This window comes from Pleurodeles waltl, chromosome 2_2 (genome assembly GCF_031143425.1).
Source record: "Pleurodeles waltl isolate 20211129_DDA chromosome 2_2, aPleWal1.hap1.20221129, whole genome shotgun sequence".
In the NCBI taxonomy this organism is placed as follows: domain Eukaryota; kingdom Metazoa; phylum Chordata; class Amphibia; order Caudata; family Salamandridae; genus Pleurodeles; species Pleurodeles waltl.
This window is the reverse complement of record NC_090439.1, coordinates 143,483,196-143,505,436: the sequence shown is the minus strand read 5'-3', so window position 1 is coordinate 143,505,436 and position 22,241 is coordinate 143,483,196.

Here is a 22,241-nt window from a genome sequence, read left to right as displayed (position 1 = left end):
AGATTTATTTTTTACAACAATACATATATGTTGCCTAAACCCAAAACTGGTCTGTAACTTGCTAAAGCCATAACATTAACCGAAGAAAAGAACAAATGCATAACACTTGAGGACCATAATCTTTAAATGAATAGAAACAACAGAATGAACTGAAAATGCCAATACCCACATAACACCACTGTATACCTCATGATAGCTCTTATGGATGGATCAGCTATCTTCAATTTTATCTGCTGGTCACCTTTAATTTTAAATGTTTTTGACATGTGTTAGTAACTTACAAAAGTGCAAGTGATTGCCTTCTCAAGCACACTAGCTCTATGCTGGTGGTGAGAGGGCCTATTGAACTTTTGGGGAAATTCTGAATGATCTAAAACCTCAATTTTCTAGTGCCACCTTTCAGCAGGAATCATTAAATATATTTTTTCTTTGGAGGTCACAAGTCTAAAACTAACAGAAAATAGCAGATAAAAATACTCATCAAATAATTGTTGAATGATTGAGATATCCACCCGTCCCATAGGAGTCCCTGGATGTTACAAGAAATATGTTACCTTGCCCAAGAAGACCGAAACTAGTATGAGACAAGCAAAAGCCAGGGGGTTGAAGACCATGACCAGCTTTAGAGAGAGACAGGAACCTCCTACACAACTTCCGTATCTCCTTGAGACAATTATGTTGCTCATTCTAGTCAATGACTAGGCAGTCAAAAGAACCTATATTAATAAATTCATGCCACCAAAGCAAAGGATTGTGGGCCTGGGTCATCAACTAATGTCTAGCCAAGATCAATCAGGCCAATGCAATAGCACAGAATTAAACACCAACAACAAATTTTGGGATTAGAGGTGAGTGCCCAAGAATGATTAGTTTGGGATCCCAACTGAGATTAAATGCACAGAGCGAGTTCAATTTACCAAACACAGACAACCAGAAGTGTGATATAGTCGGACAACTGGCGAAAATATGCACAGTATCTTCGAGATTGCCGGAACTCCAAAAACACTTGGGCCCCAATTTATACTCTTTGTTGCAAAACTGCACTAACTCAGTTTTGCACCAAAAAGTTTTGCACCGGCTTGCACCATTTCGGTGCACCAGCCGGGCACAATATTTATGGAATGGTTCAAGCTGGTGCAAAGGGTAGGTTTGCGTAAAAACAAATGACGTTAGTTGGGTGGGGCTGGTGGTATGGTAGAAGGGGGTTTTGCACCAAAAAATTACTTTAGGCAGGTTAGAGTAAAGAAAAATGACTCTAACCTGCCTAGAATCATTTTCTGACGCAAAACCATCCATACTACATAACTCCTGTCTTAGAAAAGACAGGAGTCATGCCCACCACCCCTATGGCCAGCACAGGGGACCAGGGTCCCCTGGACACGGCCATTGCACCCAGTGCCATGTAGGGGGGTCTATTTCAGGGCCCCTAATGACACTTAAAAAAAATACTTACCTGTACTTACCTATACTTACTTGGGATGGGGTCCCCCATCCTCCGGTGTCCCTATGGTGTGGGTGGGGGTGTCCCTGGGGAGGGCACCCGTGGGCTTATTCAATGGTGTTCCACCATGGAAATAGGCCCGCGAGTCCCCTAACTCCTGCTCTGACCCAGGCATTAAATAAAGGGGCAAAGCAAGCTAAGGCCATAGAGTTATTTTTTGCACGGGAACGCCTACTTTGCATCTCATTAACGCAAGGTAGGTTTCCATGTCCAAAAAACGATTTTAACTCCATAAATTAGGTGCTAGACACCAAAGTATAAATATGGAGTTAGTTTTGCACCACATTTGCATCACAATAAATGACACAAATTCCGGGCAAAACAAGTATAAATATGTGCCTTGGAATCATGACTCAGATTCATTGCCCAAAGTCAGTAGCGAGTATAATAAAAATTTAAACTGATATGATTTTGACCCAAGAGATAATCAAGACCATATAGGATAGAAGATTAGTAAGCTCAAGTACTCAGGAGTAACTAGGATTCCTAAGTGTGGGTTCCATTTTTGGCCAAAGTCTAGAAAATGTTTACCCTTTAGTGGGCCTCTGCCTTAGTATAAATTGATAGGTCCGGCAAATGGATTTCTTGAGGGCTCACATCTGCAAAAGTGTAAGGAAGATATTGTTGGAGCAAATATAAACTCTGTATATAATTGTGGATTTGAAGGTATTAGATGAAGCCTGAGCGAGGAATCAAGAATCATTGGAAAGAGAGAAAGCAACCCCCTTCAAAAAAGGAACCCAGTGTAGATAAACCAGCTGCCTGCCAGCAGTCAGTGAAGCTATCATGAACTGAGCGTGGGAAGCTGTGATTGTACCCGAGATATGAATACTCATTAAAAGATGTAGTCCCTACGATCCTTTTTTTCCAAGAGGTCCAGATAGAATTGAAGGCCCTTAGAGGCATATTTAAGAAAAGTGGCACTGCACACAGTGCAGCGCCACATTCTTTGTGCCCCATAGCGCCCCCCGCACCGCAACCATGTGTGCTCTATATTTAAAATACAGTTCACCATGCCGCAGGGTAAAGGACAATAGCGTCATTTTTTAACGCTATTGATGTAATCTGCAGGAGTAGCTCCAACATTTTGGCACTACTCCTGTAGAGTACATAGGGGCCCATTGTAAACAATGGTGTGCCCCCATTAAACGCGTGCTCTGACCATGCATTAAAAGTGCCAAAAAGATGGTGCAAGGAAATCTGTTAGATTTCTATGCTCAATTTATTTGGCCCCCCTAACTGGGGAACGCCCCCTTTGGATACATTATGCCTGGCACAGGCATAATGTAGCGCAAAGTGATACAAAGTGGCACAATGCATGCAATGCACAACTTTGTAAATATGGTGTGCCGTTTTTGGCCTTCTAATGTGACATTAGCATAAAAAAATTACGCTAATGTGGCATTAGAATGGCGCTAGGGGCGCTTAAATATGCCCCTAAAAGTCTTGAATCCAGTATGCTTAAACTGGATTATGTCCATGACCCCCCATTTGTGGGGTGATCTCCCTGCCCCAGGGGCGATATTCCACAAATGCACACCAAAGCCTCCATGGTTCACGCTCCAGCACTTTAGTCAACCCAGGTATTATTGCCATGAAGAAATAAATTTGGAGGTCCTGTAGAGAGGGTCCACCTTCGGTTCGAAGCTGTTGCAACCTTTAAATATTGGACTGAGGCTTCTTATACCCCCAGAAAAAGCTTCTCCAGAGCACCTCAACTTTTGTAAAGAAAGCTTTAGGTAAATACAAAGGTATACACCAGAAGAGATATGGATACAGTGGAAGAATAATCATCTTGATTAGGTTACAGTGATCTGTTAAGCTACTATGCAGATGATATTCCACTGACTAAATATATTGATAGTTCTCCTGGATAGTGGCTTGTAAATAGATTAAATTATGTTGCTCATCTTCATAGAAATTTCTGCCCCCAGATATGTTGCAGACTTGACCCAGTACATATCTTCACTATCACATTAGCTAGAATCAACGTTTTTAACTAGGTTAAGTTTATAAACAGAGATAACCTCATATTCGTTATCCTCATGGGAGGAAGTCAAGATGGCAGTGTCATCTGCAAAAGCAAGAGCTTTAAGTTCGAGAAGATGAATCTGCAGAGGAGCGATGTCCCGGGAACGCTTCAATGCTTGAATATAGGGGTCTTTATGGAGCGCAAAGTGTAAGGGAGAGAAGGGGCATCCCTGGCGTGTCCCAAGCTTTATCCAGATTATATCCAAAGGGGACCCAAGACAAAATACTCGGGCTATGAGATTCAAATAGAGCTGTTGGACCCCAGCCAAAAAGCATGGACCAGACCCCGAATTGACCATAACCACCCACAGAAATGGCCATGATATTGAGTTAACATGTGCGGTAGTATCCTGTCCGGTACAAAAATGTGTTGATCCTGGTCGACAAGATCAGTAATAACCATCGCGAACCTGCTGGCTAGAATCTGAGTATAGATTTTGGAATTAGCATTGATTAGGGATAGAGGCCAAAACAAACTACAAAGTAGGGCGTCCTTCCCCTTTTTAAGGAAAATGACTATAGTGGTCTCAGTCCATGATTGAGGAATGGTGCCAAGCATTTCAAACAAGTTGAATAGATTCCAGAGGACCAGGACTCTAAGATGTAACAATATGGAATATAGCCCCAGTGGAAGTTGATCCAGACAACAGGCTTTACCATGTGGCAGCTGGCCAATAGCACCTTTCACTTCCAGGGTTGATGTTGGTCCTTCAAGTTTAAGGTGGTGCTCTGCGAACAGTTTCCGATGGTGATAAAGTTGGACGTACCGCTCATTTGACTACACAGATGGAAATACTTTCTCATCATAGAGTTTCTGGAAGAAGCAGCAAAACGCCTCCCTAATAAGAGCTGGATCCATCACACGAAAGCTTAATCTCTGAGATGACACGCAAGTTGGCTATTTCCTGAGCTTGAGATGATAATACCTGGCCCATTTCTTCACTATTTTTTAATAAGGTTAGTTGTATAGCCCAAGCCATTTTCATAAGATTATCAAGCATGAGTTTCCTGAGGGAGGATTGAGTTATTAAAAATTGATCCTTCAGAGATGCAAAGGAATGCCAATTATAAGCAATCACCTTGCTGACCATCAGAATATTGGGATGGGTTAGGGTACACTAAATATTGTTCACTACCAATACCACCTGCTTCTGTTGGAAGGTGGTATACTTCAAAGTATGCCCCTTTCAATAGGCTTTAAATGTTTCCCATACCATAGGGAAAGAAGCTGAACCCTTGTTGAGTTTGAAAAAAAAGTCTGGCCTCCTGATTAATAGAATGGATGTATTCTTCATCCAGGATGAGTTTCTAATCGAATGTCCATGATCAAGATTGAAAATTTAGTTGTACCCCCTCCACGCCGTTAAGAAGAAACAACGAGTTATGATCCAAAGCCACCCTTAGATTAAAAACACAAAATGCTAAGAGACAGAAACAGGTGACTAACAAGAAACATATTAATCTGAGAAATAGTCTTACCACAGTAATGTGTGAAGCCATGCTCCCTTGTATGATGATATCGCCAGACATTGACTAAAGCGTAGGATTCCATTAGTTGAAGAATGGCAGCTATAGTCACTTTCTTGGACCTATCAAGATTTGTTGCATGTTATATGTCCTGCATACACTCTCAAGATGAGCCTAGACTGGGATTTGGAGTGAGGTTGAAATGGCTGCATATTATCAGTGGCTCAGGCCAAACATGTAGCTCAATAAACTGTTAAAAACCTCAGGATAGTAAATTTTGTCTCCATACAGAACACAGAGAGTAAAACCGAGTTGTCCCTTACAAACATTAGCACTAAGCCATCGTCCACCCACATTGATTCGATGATCTCTAAGTGTCTAGCTCTTATACCTGGCCAATAAGGCCACCCCTTTCTGCGAGGAGGCTTAGTAAGCTGAAGCCAAGATCTGATACCCCAAGTCACCTAGAACAAATTCTCTGTGGGGTGGAGATGGGTTTCAATTAGCCCTACTAAATGTGGATGCAGGTACCATATTTCCTCTTTCACGAGCTTACGCTTATGGCGGTTCTTTAACCCATTTATATTCCAAGCTAGAACATGCTTGTGCTGCTCAGGACCACCACCCTGCCTAGCTCTTGGCATAGTTATATAAACATCCAGCACATCCTACTAGATAGGGAAAGATACAACTTGCTGTTACATTAACACAGTAAACAGAATGTCCTTGACCTCATTTTCTTTTTGCAAATGCCCACTCCCTTGAACCCAGCCCTATAAATAATCCAAGGGAATAAACAAAAAAAAACCACCAGCCCCCGCTGCTCCTCTTCGGCCACTACCTCCACACTAAACCCCAAACTTTCCTACCCACGATCTAAGCCAAAGCCATGCATGGGCCCTTCTTACCATTTACTATTTGTGGTTGTGAGCCATTACCTCACAGAGACCTGTGGGGCCGGCCCGTGAGAAGAAAAAAAAATACCCCCCATTAAGCAAGAGAAGACTCTGACCATCTGCTACCCTCCTTCCCCTCCTGCAACTTCGGCCCACCCAGTCTAGCCAGAAGAAGAGGATGAATATACAAACCACCATCTCCCTGCCACTTGTTTCTTCCTCCAGTGGCCCAATCCTCACCCGATAAACCATGCCACCAAAAAAGACCTGGATCCCCCTCTTCACAGAAAAAACAACATCAGAGTAGGGTATGGACAAACAGAGTAGGGTAAAGAAGAACGGAGAGTCTACAAGACTTGACAACCACTAGCGGTGACCCTTATTCATATAAAGTAATCCTAAACTTCCAATAAGCGCCCCTCAAATCTTCCATGAATCCAAACCTCTCTCATCATCTCAAACCCCTAATGTTCCCTCACACCAACCCACTTGGACTAGAAAAGAGATTGAATTGAACCCATTGAAGCCTCTCTCATCCCCCGGACTACCACTTCAAGATAAATCCTGGACTTTCTGTCCATCATAACAAAAGTGGGTCTGTCCCTCCTTGCGAAACTTTAGGGTTGCTGGTTCCATTAGAGAGACCATTGCCACAAGCTTTTGCAGAGCCGGGATAAGCTTGCAAAATTTCCAGCATCTCACAACTTTTTGGTGCGAAAATTCACTGTGGACAAAAACTCCACTCCACAGGCTTTAGCCGGTAGTTTAGGTGTGGTAGCTTGCTAGTTTATTTGTTGGAGGATGAAATTCCCTATGTATATCAAGTGTGCCAATGGATACCATTGGGGTTTGATAGGTGGCCTAAATGGAAATCTTTTGGCCCTCTGGGTCCTGCAGTCCATTTCTCAATCACTGAGGTTGGGAAACACTTCCCGAAACAGACAAACTGAAATCCCAATGGTCATCTCCTTCCAAGCCTGCCAAAATCCCAAGGACCCAGAGGTTGTTCCTGCGTGATCTATTTTCCATGTCTTCTACCCTGGATGAGAGTATTGCAGCTTGCTTGTCCTGTTGGGTGATCTTTGCGGAATTGTCCTCTGCTGCTTTCTGGAGGGATGCTTGACATGATTCAACTACAATCACCCGAGATTGGAGCATGTCCATGTTCTTGGAAAGTTTCAGATGAAGTTTTCAAGTGAGCAGCCTTCAGTGCCAATGAGTGTTTCCTCTAGTAATCATGATGATGCAGCGGAAGATGGTATATTGCTGCCAAAGTTGGTGCCTCTTATGATGGCCCAGACCCTATCTTCTGCTGATCTTCCTGTGGAGATGGCATGATCGGAATTGGGCTTCAAATTAAGTTTGAGTAAACAACACTGCTGACGGTATTGTGGTCGGGTGAGCATTAAGTAGTGGTCAGTTCCATGCCATTGGGATCCCACACTAGCTCTCTCTCCTTCCCTGAAATGTTGAGGGTAGAGTCAATGATGCCTTGGTCAAAGACAGATCTCACCACCTCTCCAGTTCTGCCCTCCTCTGTATCCATTCATCTTGTAAACCTAGATAGCAGGATAGTAGAAGAACAAGCATTGAAGAAGGTTTCACTACAGGTGACAAGTCATTGGCAGCCAGAACTGTTGGCCCTGCTTGGTCTACCTCATCCTCCCAATCACTATCAGACAGGTCTGAAAAAGAGAAAAATGCCTCATGTGTCATCAGTCACTCTGCGTGGGGCTGCTGGTGCCACTGGCGCCGGTTCCCCTCAATGCCCAGAGAGGATGGAAGACTTTAAGAGAGGCAGATGAACAGATGGACCTGGAACAGCCAAACAGGCTGTCCCTTCTTGTTTTTTGGCTCCACCTTCATAAACCACTATGGCTGCCATGCCAGATGTATTAGGCATTTGTAGGTCCACTACTACTGAAGTTGATGAAGTCCCAATAATAGGCCCCTCCAGGGGGTCTGGTGCTACATTTTAGATATGAATCTGAACATAAACCATTGCCTCCACATGACTTGTGGAGGGAGCATAGGCCACAACAAGTGCAAGGGGGGCAACAAAGGAGTTCAAAGTCTTCTGTGAATGAGAAGTTGTCTTATCCTTGACTCTGCCTGGTGTGGCTTCTTCAAATTTGACCCCAGATTCTTTCTGCACTCCTTTCTCTGCCTGCCTGGAATTTATATTGGGCCCTTTCTCCACTGTTACAACAATAGATTGCCCCTCCAAAAGCCATCTTGAGAGCTAGAGATGACAGCACTCCGTCTACCAGAAATATTGCTTTTCTTTTCAGCCCTGGCAGCTGTCTGAGACCTGGTAATATTGAGCTGTGCACCTCTTTTTGCCCCTCCTCTTAGAGGCATGTCGTTTGAGGAGAAATGTCAGGCAATTAAATGCCCCCAGAAATAGCAGATAGCTCAGAATAAGAATGAAAACACTTTGCAACAAGTTTGGGACAAGACAGTCAAACATAATATGCAGTAAAACACAGCATAGAGAGCTAACAAGTTCCATGCCCCAGAGTGCAGCAGTATATCTCCGTCAGCCAGGAGTGAATTACCCTGACAACATTTGTACTCATAAAAGAATGTAGCACTCCCCTTGCCCAGATAGCTTGCCTGGAAATCAAAGTTCTCACATGGGGAGCAAGGCACTGCAACAAAATATCCAGTAAGAGTCACTTGACTGCCAACCCTTGTGTCTGGAAGAATACAGCAATAGTAGCATTAAAGTCATGAATCCAGGGCAAATGACCACCGCCGCCACCTCCTCAGCTGCAAAATCAGGCCCATCAAACAATCCACACCGTGCTGAAGACTGCCTTCACCCGGGGGCCAGAGCTGATTAGGAGTTTGGAGCCGGCTTGCAGCTTAACACCTGAAGCAGACAGGCCATGCTCTGTTCCTCGTTAACTGACCAGCAGAAGGGAATCCAAAACAGCATCCTCCCCAAGATAAGCACCTTCACCACCACGTTCCCTCGAGCAAGGAGGAAGATCCAAAGTCCAAAGCTAGGGGGTTATCACAGTGATCGCAGGAAATACAGAGGGGGTCCACACAGCGACAATCTTTACTCTGGCATTCACCTTCCCACCAAGACCAGCCCCTCCATTCCTCCTCAGTTAACCACTCGCCGACATTACCCACCTTCTTGCTAGTTGATGTTTAACATGTCACATGTGCTTAGTAGGTAAGTTACTGAAGGATAAGGTAAGTTAGTTTTATGTAGTATTTAGGATAGTTACTTTAGGATACATAGATGTAGTTAGATAAGGATAAGTAGAGATATTTTTACGTAGTGTTTAATTTAGGTAGTGTAGTTTGGGGAGGTTTATTTTTTTAGATTGAGATATATTTAGAAAATATTGTTTCCACTTTTGCAACCTTATAATTATTGCATCATTGTGAATATCTAATATTGCCTATGTTGAGTTGAGTACATGACACAGCTATTGCCCTATTGTCTTTAAATATGTATGTGATTTGGTAGGAGGAATAAAGTCAACAGGTGTGTACATCACATATGAGTCACTTAAGGACTAATTGACAATCATAATTCATTGTAAGTGGTCATCTTAGTGTGATTTAATTCTCAGGCAAAACAGATACTCACCCAGTTTAGCACTGTTTGTAAAAGAGACACTCATTGTATCATTTGGATAGTTCCAGTTTTGTGACAACATATTATAGGATACAGGCGATGATTGGACACACACTGGTGCATGCCACTGACACACACACCCTTGCACAATTTAACTTGTAGGTAGTTGTTGTTAGCTAATTACAACTCATGTATGTGACCCCCCTCCTGGAGAACCTCAATTATCCTTGGCATTGTGCACTTGCTACATGTGGCACTACATGCATGCAACTTTGTGCAACTACTTGAAATGTTGTGAAAAACTTGAGTCTCCGATTTCCTCTTATCCTGGGGAAGTGTTGCTTTGTTCCAAGGTCTGTGATCTGGCTTCAAATTAGTAATATGTATGGATATTGTACAATTGATGTCATGTGTGGTTACACTCACACTCAATACATGTGAGGCATCTCAGGAACAGAGGGACACATTAATCCTATATATCCCAGTGGACCTTTCAACAACATGAATTATTACTAAAGGGGCATGTAATAATTTGAAGTTGCATTTCATGTATTTGACTTACCTTGTACATCCTTGTGCTGAGCAGGTATGATGCTAATTCTGGAGTGTGGTCATGAGTACCTGCCTACTATCAGTGCTAGCATATTAACAGATGTTTTGTGTCTCTTCAGTGTAAGCATTGAGGCTATCATGTGTATTTGTTGTGGTTTTCATGTTTCCAGAGCTCATAATTTGTGGATGAGTGAAACATATTCATTGGCTCACATGCCTCACAGGCCCAATTCGAACCATGTACACATTTGTGTGTTTGGTCATTCCCTTTCACTGTGTGTCAGTCCAGTGACTGAAGCTTAGATTCACACCATGACTTTCAATTGGTAGTTAGACATACCGCAGAGTGCAATGGCAGTGGATGCCCATGGTGTTTGGCTTATACAAACAGAGAAGATGATAGTGACTGTAGCTCATTCTACTTGAGATAGTAAAATGTTGGTTCTGTATGAACACATAAACAAAGGTATAACCAGTCTTTTCTGAAACAGACCTCCAACTTTCAGGTTTATAGGAGTGCATTTATTTACATGTGTGGGTTGTTCACCATGAACATTTATACTGTATTTGAGGGAGCACCACAAAAATTGATAGTCAGCAAAGGATGTCCAGATAGAGTCAGTTTGGGAGACAGAGTCAGTTTGGGAGACATGTTATGCGACATGTAGATGTATTGAGAATTTCAGTGAGGAGATACAAATTGCCATGAGGGACGATATGCCAGTTCAAAAGTCCATAGGTCGAGAAGAGTAACATGTGCACAAACAAAATGTGACAGTTCTGGGTAACAAAATAGGTAGTATGATGGTATACACAGGACCAAAGGAGAACTGTCCGGTTGGCACAGGCAAATCTGATCTGGCAGTTCTCTAATGGAAATTGGCAAAACCACATCTTCATACTCTGATGGATGTTGTATCTTCCCAGCAGATGGTGGTGTTGTGTGTGAGGGTAATCTGACTCACACACACACCAGAGGCAGAAGATGTGACCTTCCTGTTCCCAGTAGCATTTGTCTGACCCATTAAGGCAGCCAGAAAATCCCTGACAAGGGTCTGGTGGCTGGCCAACAAAGCAACAACATTGCAATTGAGGTCACCCATTGTTGCTATATAGGAGTGCATCATGAGCTCCATGGATTCCATGATGTTCTGGATGGCCCCCAGATGCATGGCTACTACACTGGTGTCTGAAGTAGAGTCCTGATGTTCTTCATGACACCAGCAATGTCAGCTACGGACAACCCATAATATGGAGGCAAGTGTAGGTGCCTTTTATATCCTCAAATGTATGCTTTTGGGACTGATGCAATTACAGACTACTTCTAGGGTGGCCAGTATGATCTCCATCCCCATAAACACCTCATCAACCATCCACTGCTGGACTTCTACCACTCAACCTTGAAAGACAACTTGTGGTTAATCTGGTGACCTTGCAAATCTCTCATCGCTTGCCAGGTCTGGATAAGGAGATTCTATTAAATCCAGGAGTTGCTGGAAGGTACCATCATCCATGTGAGACAGTTGTTCATCACTAACAAGTGAGTCATCCAGGACAGGCTGCTGAACAAGAGGTGTTGTTTATCCATCTGCAATTACTGAAATTACTTTTTTTCTCACAATCTTTCATAGATGGTGTCTATAAAATGTTAAGAGCCAAACATACTTGATTAACATTTACTTTACCTTACACATTGATATGTTGAACATGTGTTACTACAAATGAATGAAGCCCACACAACCAACATTAGGTACAAAATACATTTGGTGAACATGACTATCCTGTTTTCAGAACTAGTGCTCATGCCAAATCTTACAAGAGAGAAGTGATGAAAACCTGTAACATTTGTGTACCCTGGTTGCCAACATGACTAAGCTCGGACAATTCACCCTCCAACAATCCCCAAAAACAGTCCATCATCCTGGACAACTGACTAAATCCATCACTTCACATTTCCCTGTTTAACAGACTTCTCCTTTGACATATGTAGCATAGTCAGACTGTGTGCTTACACCTGCCTCCTGACCCATGCAATACCTTCTGCCAGGCCCACATCACATGTGAAGTACAGTGCACTAATGCCCTCTTCTTTGCCATCACTTCTCAGCTACTTCACCTTGCAACACTATAAAAAAGAAGCAGTGTATAACTTTCACTTAGGCTTCGGTGCCACACATACATCACCCTTCTCCTTCTTGAGATCCTATGGCTTCCCAATATTGCCCACTGCCAGTTCAATGTACTCCACCACATCTTCAAGGCACTACACTTACAGGGATGCACCAAGGTCTCACACCGTCTATTCTTCTGACAAACAATCATGGACCTCTGGTGTGCATCACTTGGATTACCCCCAATAGTCATTTGTACTAGACAAGAGGTAGTGTTGTCTCTAACATGGAAGATGACTCCTGTGAGATCTGACCTAACACATCAGGACAGCTACATGCATTGTGGTTTCATACTATTAATTGTACACATGGTGGGTCACATGATCCTACCTGGAGATACCCCACATACTGAACTCTGGTATCAGCTATCAGGTGAAAAGTTGATACTCTGGCAACCACCTTCCGTTCCATAAGTTCACACTTCATGTTTGGCTGTGTAGGCCCAAGACAAACACATTTGTCTTATGGTTTAGGGGGCCTATATTGTAATAGTCAAGTTGGGCAGGTTTCTAAGGTCCATGCATGATATCCATGCTTCATTCCAGGTTTTCTGCCTGGTATTGTGGGATTTTTAATCATGGTCACTCATGTAAAACATTAGACCACAAGTAGCAGTATTCAAAGGACAACCTGGACTGGGGCAGCAAATCACAAATGGACATGAGAAACGTGGCTGAGCTAGCCAAATTGTCACTTGGCAAAATGACTAATGTTTGTGTGATGTATGGGTGACTTGTTAGAAATTCCTGCCCTTTCCCTTGGACACAGTGTAGTGCAGTGCAGCAAAGTGTGTTGTTGCACTGCACAACATGACATGTTTAACCATATTCTATTTTGATGGCACGTACCCTGTAGATCACCCTGGTCTTCAACTGCAGCACTGTCCAGTCGCACAACTTCTGTCACCTACTCTATTGGGATACGTGACGCCACCTGCTCCTCCAATGGGTCCAACTCATCCTCTTCATGTGGTCCTCTTCTTGTCCGTATGGATGACCTTGGGTTCTTGCTCACCTTTTCCTTGGTCCTGTACTTTTAATCCTTTTTGTTTGGCCCACAGTGTTGATATTATCCTCTATGGACTGCCAAGTAAATTACTTCTTCCTCTCTAATGGCAATTCTGAGGTAAATGAGAGTAGGTATTCATTTTTTGTCACCTTAGTTATCAACAGTTGATTCCCCTCCTCAATGAAATTGTTCTTCCTCTACCCCCGGACTCCTGTCTGGACATATTAGTTGGTGTTGAGGTCAATGTCCTCACAGCTTGCTGCGCCCTCCATTTCTTGCATTTGCTGTTTGTAGAACATTTATTTTTAAATGTCTAATTTTTTAGGCTTTTCTGACGCATATGCAGTCCAATGTGATACAAATTTGATTTCCAGAATGTGAACGTTGCTTACTTGTGGCAAACAAGCTTTGCATCACATTTGGAGCAGATGTGTTAAGACACTGTGCACCACACTTCCCAGTGACTTGTCAAACGTTTTTACACAGCCTGGGACCTTACGACATGGTGTGCCATACCATAAATACGGCGCAATTATGTCACCTGAAAATGTTGCACCACATTGCACGTTTTTCTGACGCATTGCTGCATTGCATCAGTTTGCATAAATCTGGGCCTAAATGTCGATGACAGGATACCGTCACAGTGATAGTACATTCTATTAGTCCGCATAACATAACATAAAGGGGGTCATTCCGACCCCGGCGGTCAAGGACCGCCGGGGCCGGGGTCGGTGGGAGCACCGCCAACAGGCTGGCGGTGCCCCGCAGGGCATTCTGACCGCGGCGGTTTGGCCGCGGTCAGAACAGGAAAACCGGCGGTGTCCCGCCGGTTTTCCGCTGCCCTGGGAATCCCCCATGGCGGCGCAGCTTGCTGCACCGCCATGGGGGATTCCGACCCCCTCACCGCCATCTTGTTCCTGGCGGGCAGATGGCGGTGAGGGGTGTTGTGGGGCCCCTGGGTGCCCCTGCAGTGCCCATGCCAATGGCATGGGCACTGCAGGGGCCCCCGTAAGAGGGCCCCACTTTGTATTTCAGTGTCTGCTTTGCAGACACTGAAATACGCGACGGGTGCCACTGCACCCGTCGCACATCCTCCACTCCGCCGGCTCCATTCGAAGCCGGCATCCTCATGGAGGGGTGTTTCCCACTGGGCTGGCGGGCGGCCTTTTGGCGGTCGCCCGCCAGCCCAGTGGGAAACCCAGAATTCCTGCGGCGGTCTTTTGACCATGCAGCGGTATTCTGGCGGTTCCCTCCAGGCGGGCGGCTCCCACCGCCCGCCGGGGTCAGAATGACCCCCTAAATAACATAACATCTCTTCAATTAGCACTATCTGTTTGTCTAAATTCAGTCTCAGAAGATATTTATTTCCTAACAACGTATTCACTTCAGCTACAATCATCTTCTGCCTATAATCTCTGGAAAAAGTAACAGAATAATAATTCAATATTATCATTATTAGTCTGTACTGCATGAGTCTTTGTCTACTATTTCTTTTATGTTTCTACTTTTCCCGACTTTGTCTTTCCAGGCCAGTTAGTTGCCACACTTCTCACTATGCTCAAAATACTCGTTCTATTGATCTTCCTTTTCTTGATGATATTTTCTTCCAAACTGAGTTTCTAACAGAAAAACTAATTTTGTGCTAAATAAAGTACAAAAAACAAAAGCACCGCAAACACCAGCCAATTCCATTCTGTTGTTCCTGTGTGCTTGGGGTAAATGCTATGTAAATACTAGAAGTGGCATATTGGCTTAATTTCAGGAATTTTGTAACAAGCATAATGTGGGTTTCCCAAAACTATGTGAATTTTGCCAGCATAATTTAAATTTCACCCAAGTCTAATCTTTATTCCCAATAGGCCGGGCCAGGTTTACTGAAACTACCTCCAGTGTTTCTTTCTCTCTCAAACCCCTAGCACTATTTTCCTCAGTGAAGAGTGCAGGCTTTAAGACTCCTTTCTCTCATAGCCACGTTACTCTTCAAGGGTGGGAAATTGAGGATTAGCTTGAAAATCCACAGCTTAATGTTTAACATTGTATCCCCACATATTTTTTGAGAGCTACTATGATTGGATGTAGTTTCTAATATACATTCTATATATTAAGAGAAATACATCTTTTAACAACATTTTGGGAACGTCCTGCTGTAGTGGGCTTGTACATGGAAATGGCTTCTTTTGATGACAAACACTGGACACGAGGAAAGACCTTCTAGGGGTTTCCCAGTCAGAATCAAGTGACCTAGTATTCCTGTAACTGGGTAATAAATAAATTAAATGTGATAAAAGCTTGATCACTTTTTTGATTGGTAAAACCTATCTTTTGAGAGTATCAATGCTAACTTCCTGTCACCCCCCTTTTTAATTGGCTTTGGAGTTCTGGCCAAATTCTGCCAATTGCCACATAGAGGATTTTTCTCCTGTGCAAGCTCAAAAACTGGGAGATGCTGAATGTGATTGAGATTTGGCATCTCCAAGCATGATTTTCTACCGCTGGCCTTAACTAGCAGTCACAGTCACAGGGCTGCTTCTCAAGTAGATTTACTGCCAGTTGAGTAGATCTCTACTTGAGCAGCAGCAAAAATAACTCAAATGGATGCACGCTCCAGTGCACCCCGTGGTGATGTTTGTGCTGATTTTTCAGGGCTGCTCACTCTACTAGTGCTAAATTGCAGTGTGAGCAGCACAACCTGCATACTTTCCACCCATTGGCTGAACTCTATGGAAACTGTTTTTAGGTAACTCAGCCAAATTCCGAGGAAGGAACAGTCATGATTTTTGGCCAACTATAATATCTATGATAATTTAACCTCCTTAGACAAAAAACTTGGTATGAGTCTGGATTCTCTTATTCTTAGTAAAAGTGTAAAGTGATCGTCAAATACAAAACATTAACATAATCCTTGTTTTACAAAAACCTTGCTACACAAAAGCTAGAGGTAAGATGATCAGAAAGGAAGGGCAGATTGTCCTCTTTCTAGGCAGATAAACAGAACTATCAATGTGTTATGGCTACTAAAACAGTTACTAAGATTGTCATTGATGTTATTGTTTCCAGAGAACTGTAAATATAAGTAATAAATATACCTAGCCTCAAGGTACAGATTGTATTGTATGACTAATGTGGAGACAAATTTGGAGAGGGAAGACCCTAATTTATAATTTTTGGAGCAAAACTGCACCGATGCAGTTTTGCACCAAAAAGTTTAGCACCAGCTTCACCATTTCGGAGCACCAGCCGAGAACCATATTTATGAAATGGTGCAAGCCGGTGCAAAGGGTAGGCTAGCATTTAAAAAAATGACGTAAGCCGGGTGGGGCTGGCAGTATGGAATAAAGGGGTGTTGCACCAACAAATGACATTAGGCAGGTTAGAGTAAAAAATAAATGACTCTAAACAGCCTAACACCAAGTTTAACTTCTGAAAATATGTGTTTTTTTAATGTTATTCAAGTGCTGTGGAGTCTATGTCATTATCAATGGATGGGGTCTATTGTAAATTAGCCAACTGCCAATTTTACCATCACAAACCACTGAGCTGTGTTGTATGCTTTAATGCTTGTGCAGTAGTGAAAACCACCTAAAACATAAAATGTACCTGATAAACACAGTTGTTAAATCACTAATGGGAATATATACCTTAGCTCATCTTCCCCACTGGCATTTGACTGTCGAGTGTGTGTGGGCTGAATTATGATCCCAGAATGTAAAACTGAATCCAAAATAAGCAAACATACTCCCAAAGCTGTTATTGAAACTAGGGTACGATGCAATTTTTTATTCTGCCGGAAGAATTGTGGTAATTTGGCAATCTCACATTATTACTTTTATAAAGCAGAATTAAATTCGTCCACTCTGCCAGACGAATTAGTCTGCAGTGTGTTTTTCTTTAATATAAGAGGGCTGAAAGAGTGAGCAGTCCCTCCACGTTTAAAAAGCACTGCAGATAAAGTTTAATCTGCAAACATAGACTGACTGCTCCCTTTTCCAGCCCTGTTTAAAACACCACTGCACAGCAGGACATACCCCTTCGCTCCCTCACATACTTATGTAAGGGTGCTGAGGGGTATGCTGCAGTGCATACCCCTCAGTGCACATACATACTTAAATAGGACAACAAGGGATGTGTGCTGCACTGCATACATAAGTATGTAAGGACACTCAGGGTTATGCACTGCAGTGTATACCCCCTTGGTGCCCTTCCATAAGTATGTAAGAGTGCTGAGTGGTATTCACTGGAGTGGATACCTCTTGGTGCCATTACATGCTTTTGATAGGGTACCAAGGGGTATGCACAGTGCAGCACAGCGTATCTCCCGTCTTGCCCTTACACAAGTATGTAAGTGCATTGAGGAGTATGCACCACACTGTAGTATATGTATACGCTTCGAATTTAAGGGCGCCGAGGGGGTATGCACTGCACATTGAGGTGCCCGCTCTGCACCTTTGCGGAATTCCACGGAATCTCACTTAATTTTAATGTAATTACACGATAATTAATGGAATGAAACTACGTCGATTCCACCCACCCCTGTGCTGCCAAACATATACTATTCAGGCTAGCATTACTCTGTTGCTGGCTCTTGAGTTTTCTTAAAAATACTGAAAATAACTGCTGCTAATTTTGCTAAAACTGGGAATACTAGATCATATTTTAATTTATGTCTTAACCCTACAAAATTTAGATGTGTGTGGCATTTACCTCAATAACTTGCATTTGATTGGACAAATTCAACATTCAACTCGCCAAGGTATGCTATTAGGAAAAAAGTTAAATGTATCGCAAAAATATAATACTACAAATTTCAAAATAAGAAGTTGGCAGGGATGCGCAAATATAAGAAGGTCTGGATATGACTAATGTGTAAATAATTGTTTATTCATAAACGGAACTGTAGCAGAAAATGCAAGTCTGAAGATTATAAGTCATATAATCTATATTCATTTTCAGTTTGAGGACATAAATTATTCATTTGAAGTACAATAATAAAAAAATGCAGTTAGATCAGAATTTGAAAAAGTAACCAGTAAACAAATGTTTAAAATGTATTAATGCAAACGTATGCTAGGAACTCCTGTTTCTGTGATTGCTAAGTCATACTTTTACTGATATTATGGAGGCAAGGCTGGTGTTAAATTTCTAATGCCCGAATAGATACATAGTAGTTATTAAAACAGTTATAATGAAGAAAAAATTGACAAAATGTATTTCAGGCACCAAAGACATTGCAGTTTGTACAGACTTTTGCAGCACATTAACTGACCCTAAGATTAAATTAATACGACTAACTATGCTTTTTAAGAGAAGAAAAGCACAAAAACACTCATTGTGCAAATTAATGGTTAAAATGAAGGGACACTTTGGGCCTGATTTTAGGAAAGTGAAGCTACAATCAGTTCAATGGCACTTTCCTTGCACCCCTTAGCACGCCCCCAACACTACCATGCGTGCGCTGTATCTAAGATACGGCACACCATAGCAGTAAGTTAGAGAAACTAGCGTCAACATAATGGATGCTAGTTCTGGAGCTTTGCAGGGATAGCGTCATCAATGTTGACGCTAATCCTGAGAAGCCTATTGAGGCCGTTGAAAACAATGGTGTGCCTCCTTTTAATGCCTACTCTGACGAGGCATCAAAAGTGCAGAAAAAAATGACATAAAAGTTCTCTTAGATTGGGGAACGCCCCCTTTGCATGCATTATGCCTGGCCCAGGAATAATGTAGCACAAAGGGTTACAAAGTGGCGCAATGCATGCATTGCTCCACTTTGTAAATTTGGTGCTGTAGTTTTGTCTTCGTTGGGCTACATTGGCGTAAAAAGGCGCTGGGGGCTCTTAAATCATCCCCTTAATATCTTGGAGATGCTAGAACACGTTTCAAGAGACAGAAACAACAATGTGAGATATATGGAATAAGTTACACGCACTATATAAATAAAAGAGCTTTGGGTGACAAACAGTACCATGAGCTCCACTTCTTGCAGTTGCATTAAGGTTAATTATTCCTGTATACATGAATCATCCCAGAACGTTTCTTTCGTAATTATCATTTCCTAAATCGAAACGCAACCAGTATTCATGTTCCGAAATACAATTAATTTGAACTAAAACAACATTTTCCTGGTAATATTCCATTTTTAAATACTGCTAGTTTGGACAAAATTATATTCCATGATCTGCAAATATACTTATCAATGACAAATTGTCTGTATGTGGCGGAGTCGGTCTTAGGACTTTGGGGGCCTGGGGTGAAAGGAAAGATGTGAGCTCCTTCTAAGTTGCATATGACTCACAAGAAGTTACATCACAGAGAGTGACATCACAGAGAACGACATCACAGAAAGTGACATCTCAGGAATGTTAATCTTTTTTGGTATCCCTGAAGTGACCTAGCCCTTTCATTTGAAACGTGTATTGCAGCATTCTTGATAGAACAGTGAAATGCACGTTCCTGACGTCAAGGACATAAAAGCAGAATGAAGGAATTGCATTTGGTATAAAGAAGCAACTTGAAACCCCTTTTGGTGGAAGTCTGCGCTAATGAAAGTTTTGATTAAAATCCCTCTTACTTTGACGGAAAAGAAAGTTGATGATGTACTTATGTTGGAAGCATTAATGAAGCCAGTTGAGAAGATAAGGCAGGGGACAGCTTTGGGGTGAGTGTATTCATGCAAGCATGTGTGTGTTTTTTGCAGCAGTATACAAATGTTTATTCCTGCCACTATTCTGAGATGATAGTTTTGGCCTTGTATCCTCTGGTCATAGGAACAATATCATCAATTGGGTTTTGCTTCAATACTATTGTGAAACTGTGCAGTTTCCTAGCTGGAAACTGGAATCTGACCACTTAGAGAACTAGTCTTATACTCTTGAAGTCCTTAAGAGTTTATTGCATTGCACTGCTTTGCAGATCTTGCTAAACAGCTCTTGCTTTGGTAATGAACTAAAGGGCGGATTGCGTGTTGAACCAACTATAGGGAACACAATATGGTTGTGTCAGCAAGTGGGGCTTAAAATATGGAATCATACTTTGTTTATGGGGGCTTTGCAGAGCGCTGCACTGGCTGATAGAGGTCACAAGGGTGCTTTCCATGCAGTTTTCTTAAAGAAGGCACTGAGGATACACTAACACATGGTTTATTATGGGCACCTTGCCTATTGCTACAAACATATACTATATACATCTCAAGCACAGCTCATGCACTAAACGTCTCTCTCTAGAACCTTACACTTAAAAGAAAATATGCTAAAATTAACAATTACTAGTGTAACATTCAAGAGAAGGAGGAAAGGGAGTAGCCAGAAAATTAAAATACCTCCCACTTTAAACCAAAGCCCTGTTGGTGCCAAACTGTCAAAGTAAGTCAACATAACTCTTCCCTGAGGAACTCTTTTTTCTTCCATCAAGGATATATCATTTATCCTTCCATCAAACCACTGATATCCACCATTTCACATTTACATTCTTTCATTCTTTCATCAATCATTTAGTCTTTCACAATTAAGCCCATACTATCTGTGTGCTCGTCCATTTCAAAACATATCCAACCATTTCCAAACATATCCATCCTTCCATACATCATTTCACTCATCCATCCCTCCATCCATCCTTTCAATCATCCATCCATCCTTCCAATCATCTATCCACCCTTTCACTTGTCCATCCTTCCACTCATCCTTCTACACTTCCACCCATCCATCATTCTATTCATCCTTCCATTTTTCCTTTTACTCATCCAGCCATCCTTTCATTTACTCATCCATTCACTCATCTGCCCATCCATTCACCCTTTTACTCATCCATCCATCTTTTTTCTTCCATTTCTCCAACCTCTCTTTCACTTATCTATTACTTTGTTCACTCACCCTTGTGCCTGTCTTTTCATTCATTTATCCACCCAATCATTCAACAATCCTGTCAATCATCCATATGTAAGTTCACTCATCCATCGACCCTTCCTCCCTCTAGCTCTCCATCCCCTTCCACATAGTCATCCATCCTTCGATCCACCCACCACCCATCCATCAACTCATAATTCTATTCAATGATCCTATTGTTATCCATCCTTCCTCTCATCCATCCATCCTTCACTCTTTCACCCAACAATCCATCCTTTTGTCCCTATACCCTCCATTTCAGTCACTCATTGATCCTTACAGCCAACCTTTCACTCACCCGACCATCCATTCACTCTTTCACTTATCTATTAATTGACCCATCATTTCACTAATCAATACACTCTTTCACACTCTCAATTGCCCATCATCCACCATTTCAATCCATTCATCCATTCTGAGTCTCCCCATCTTCCATCCACCCTTTCACCATCCATGCACCCTTCCACCCACCCATCCATCTATTTACTCTTTCACACATCCATCCTTCCATTCAATCAGCCATCCATCCTCCTATGTTTTTCCATTTACTCTTTCACTTATCCATTCATCCATTCATCCTTTCACCCATCCATGCACCCTTCCACCCACTAATCCATCTATCTACTCTTTCACTCATCCATCCTTCACTCATTCATCCTTTCTCTCATCATCCCTCCATCCATCTATCATCACCCTTTCACCATCCATCCACCCTTTCCCCTCATCCATCCTTCCAGCCATACATCCATCCCTTCACTTACTCACCTATCCTTTCACAGTAATTCTGATCAGAATTTGTGTCTGCAGAGTTGCAGACAGAAGAGGTCCCTCAAGGACTCCACCCTCCTGTAGTTCCTAAAGCAAGGGGTGGGGTGAGGGAGGGTTTAATATGCCCCTGCACATAGGCAATTGAAAACTTGGAAGTCATGCATGATCCACAGTGCCAGGGCGTGAGGCAACTGTGACATGCTGTTGTTTTCTTTTCTTACAGTTTTATAGAGTGCAAACTTCACCCAAGTTCTATGGAGCACTTTACATGAGTACCGATTACACTGCAAAATGTCTTTTTTTAGGCATGCAGAAATTTTAGTGATTTGCCCAGAATCACAAAATTTAGAGCCAACCTTAGGCTTTGTACTT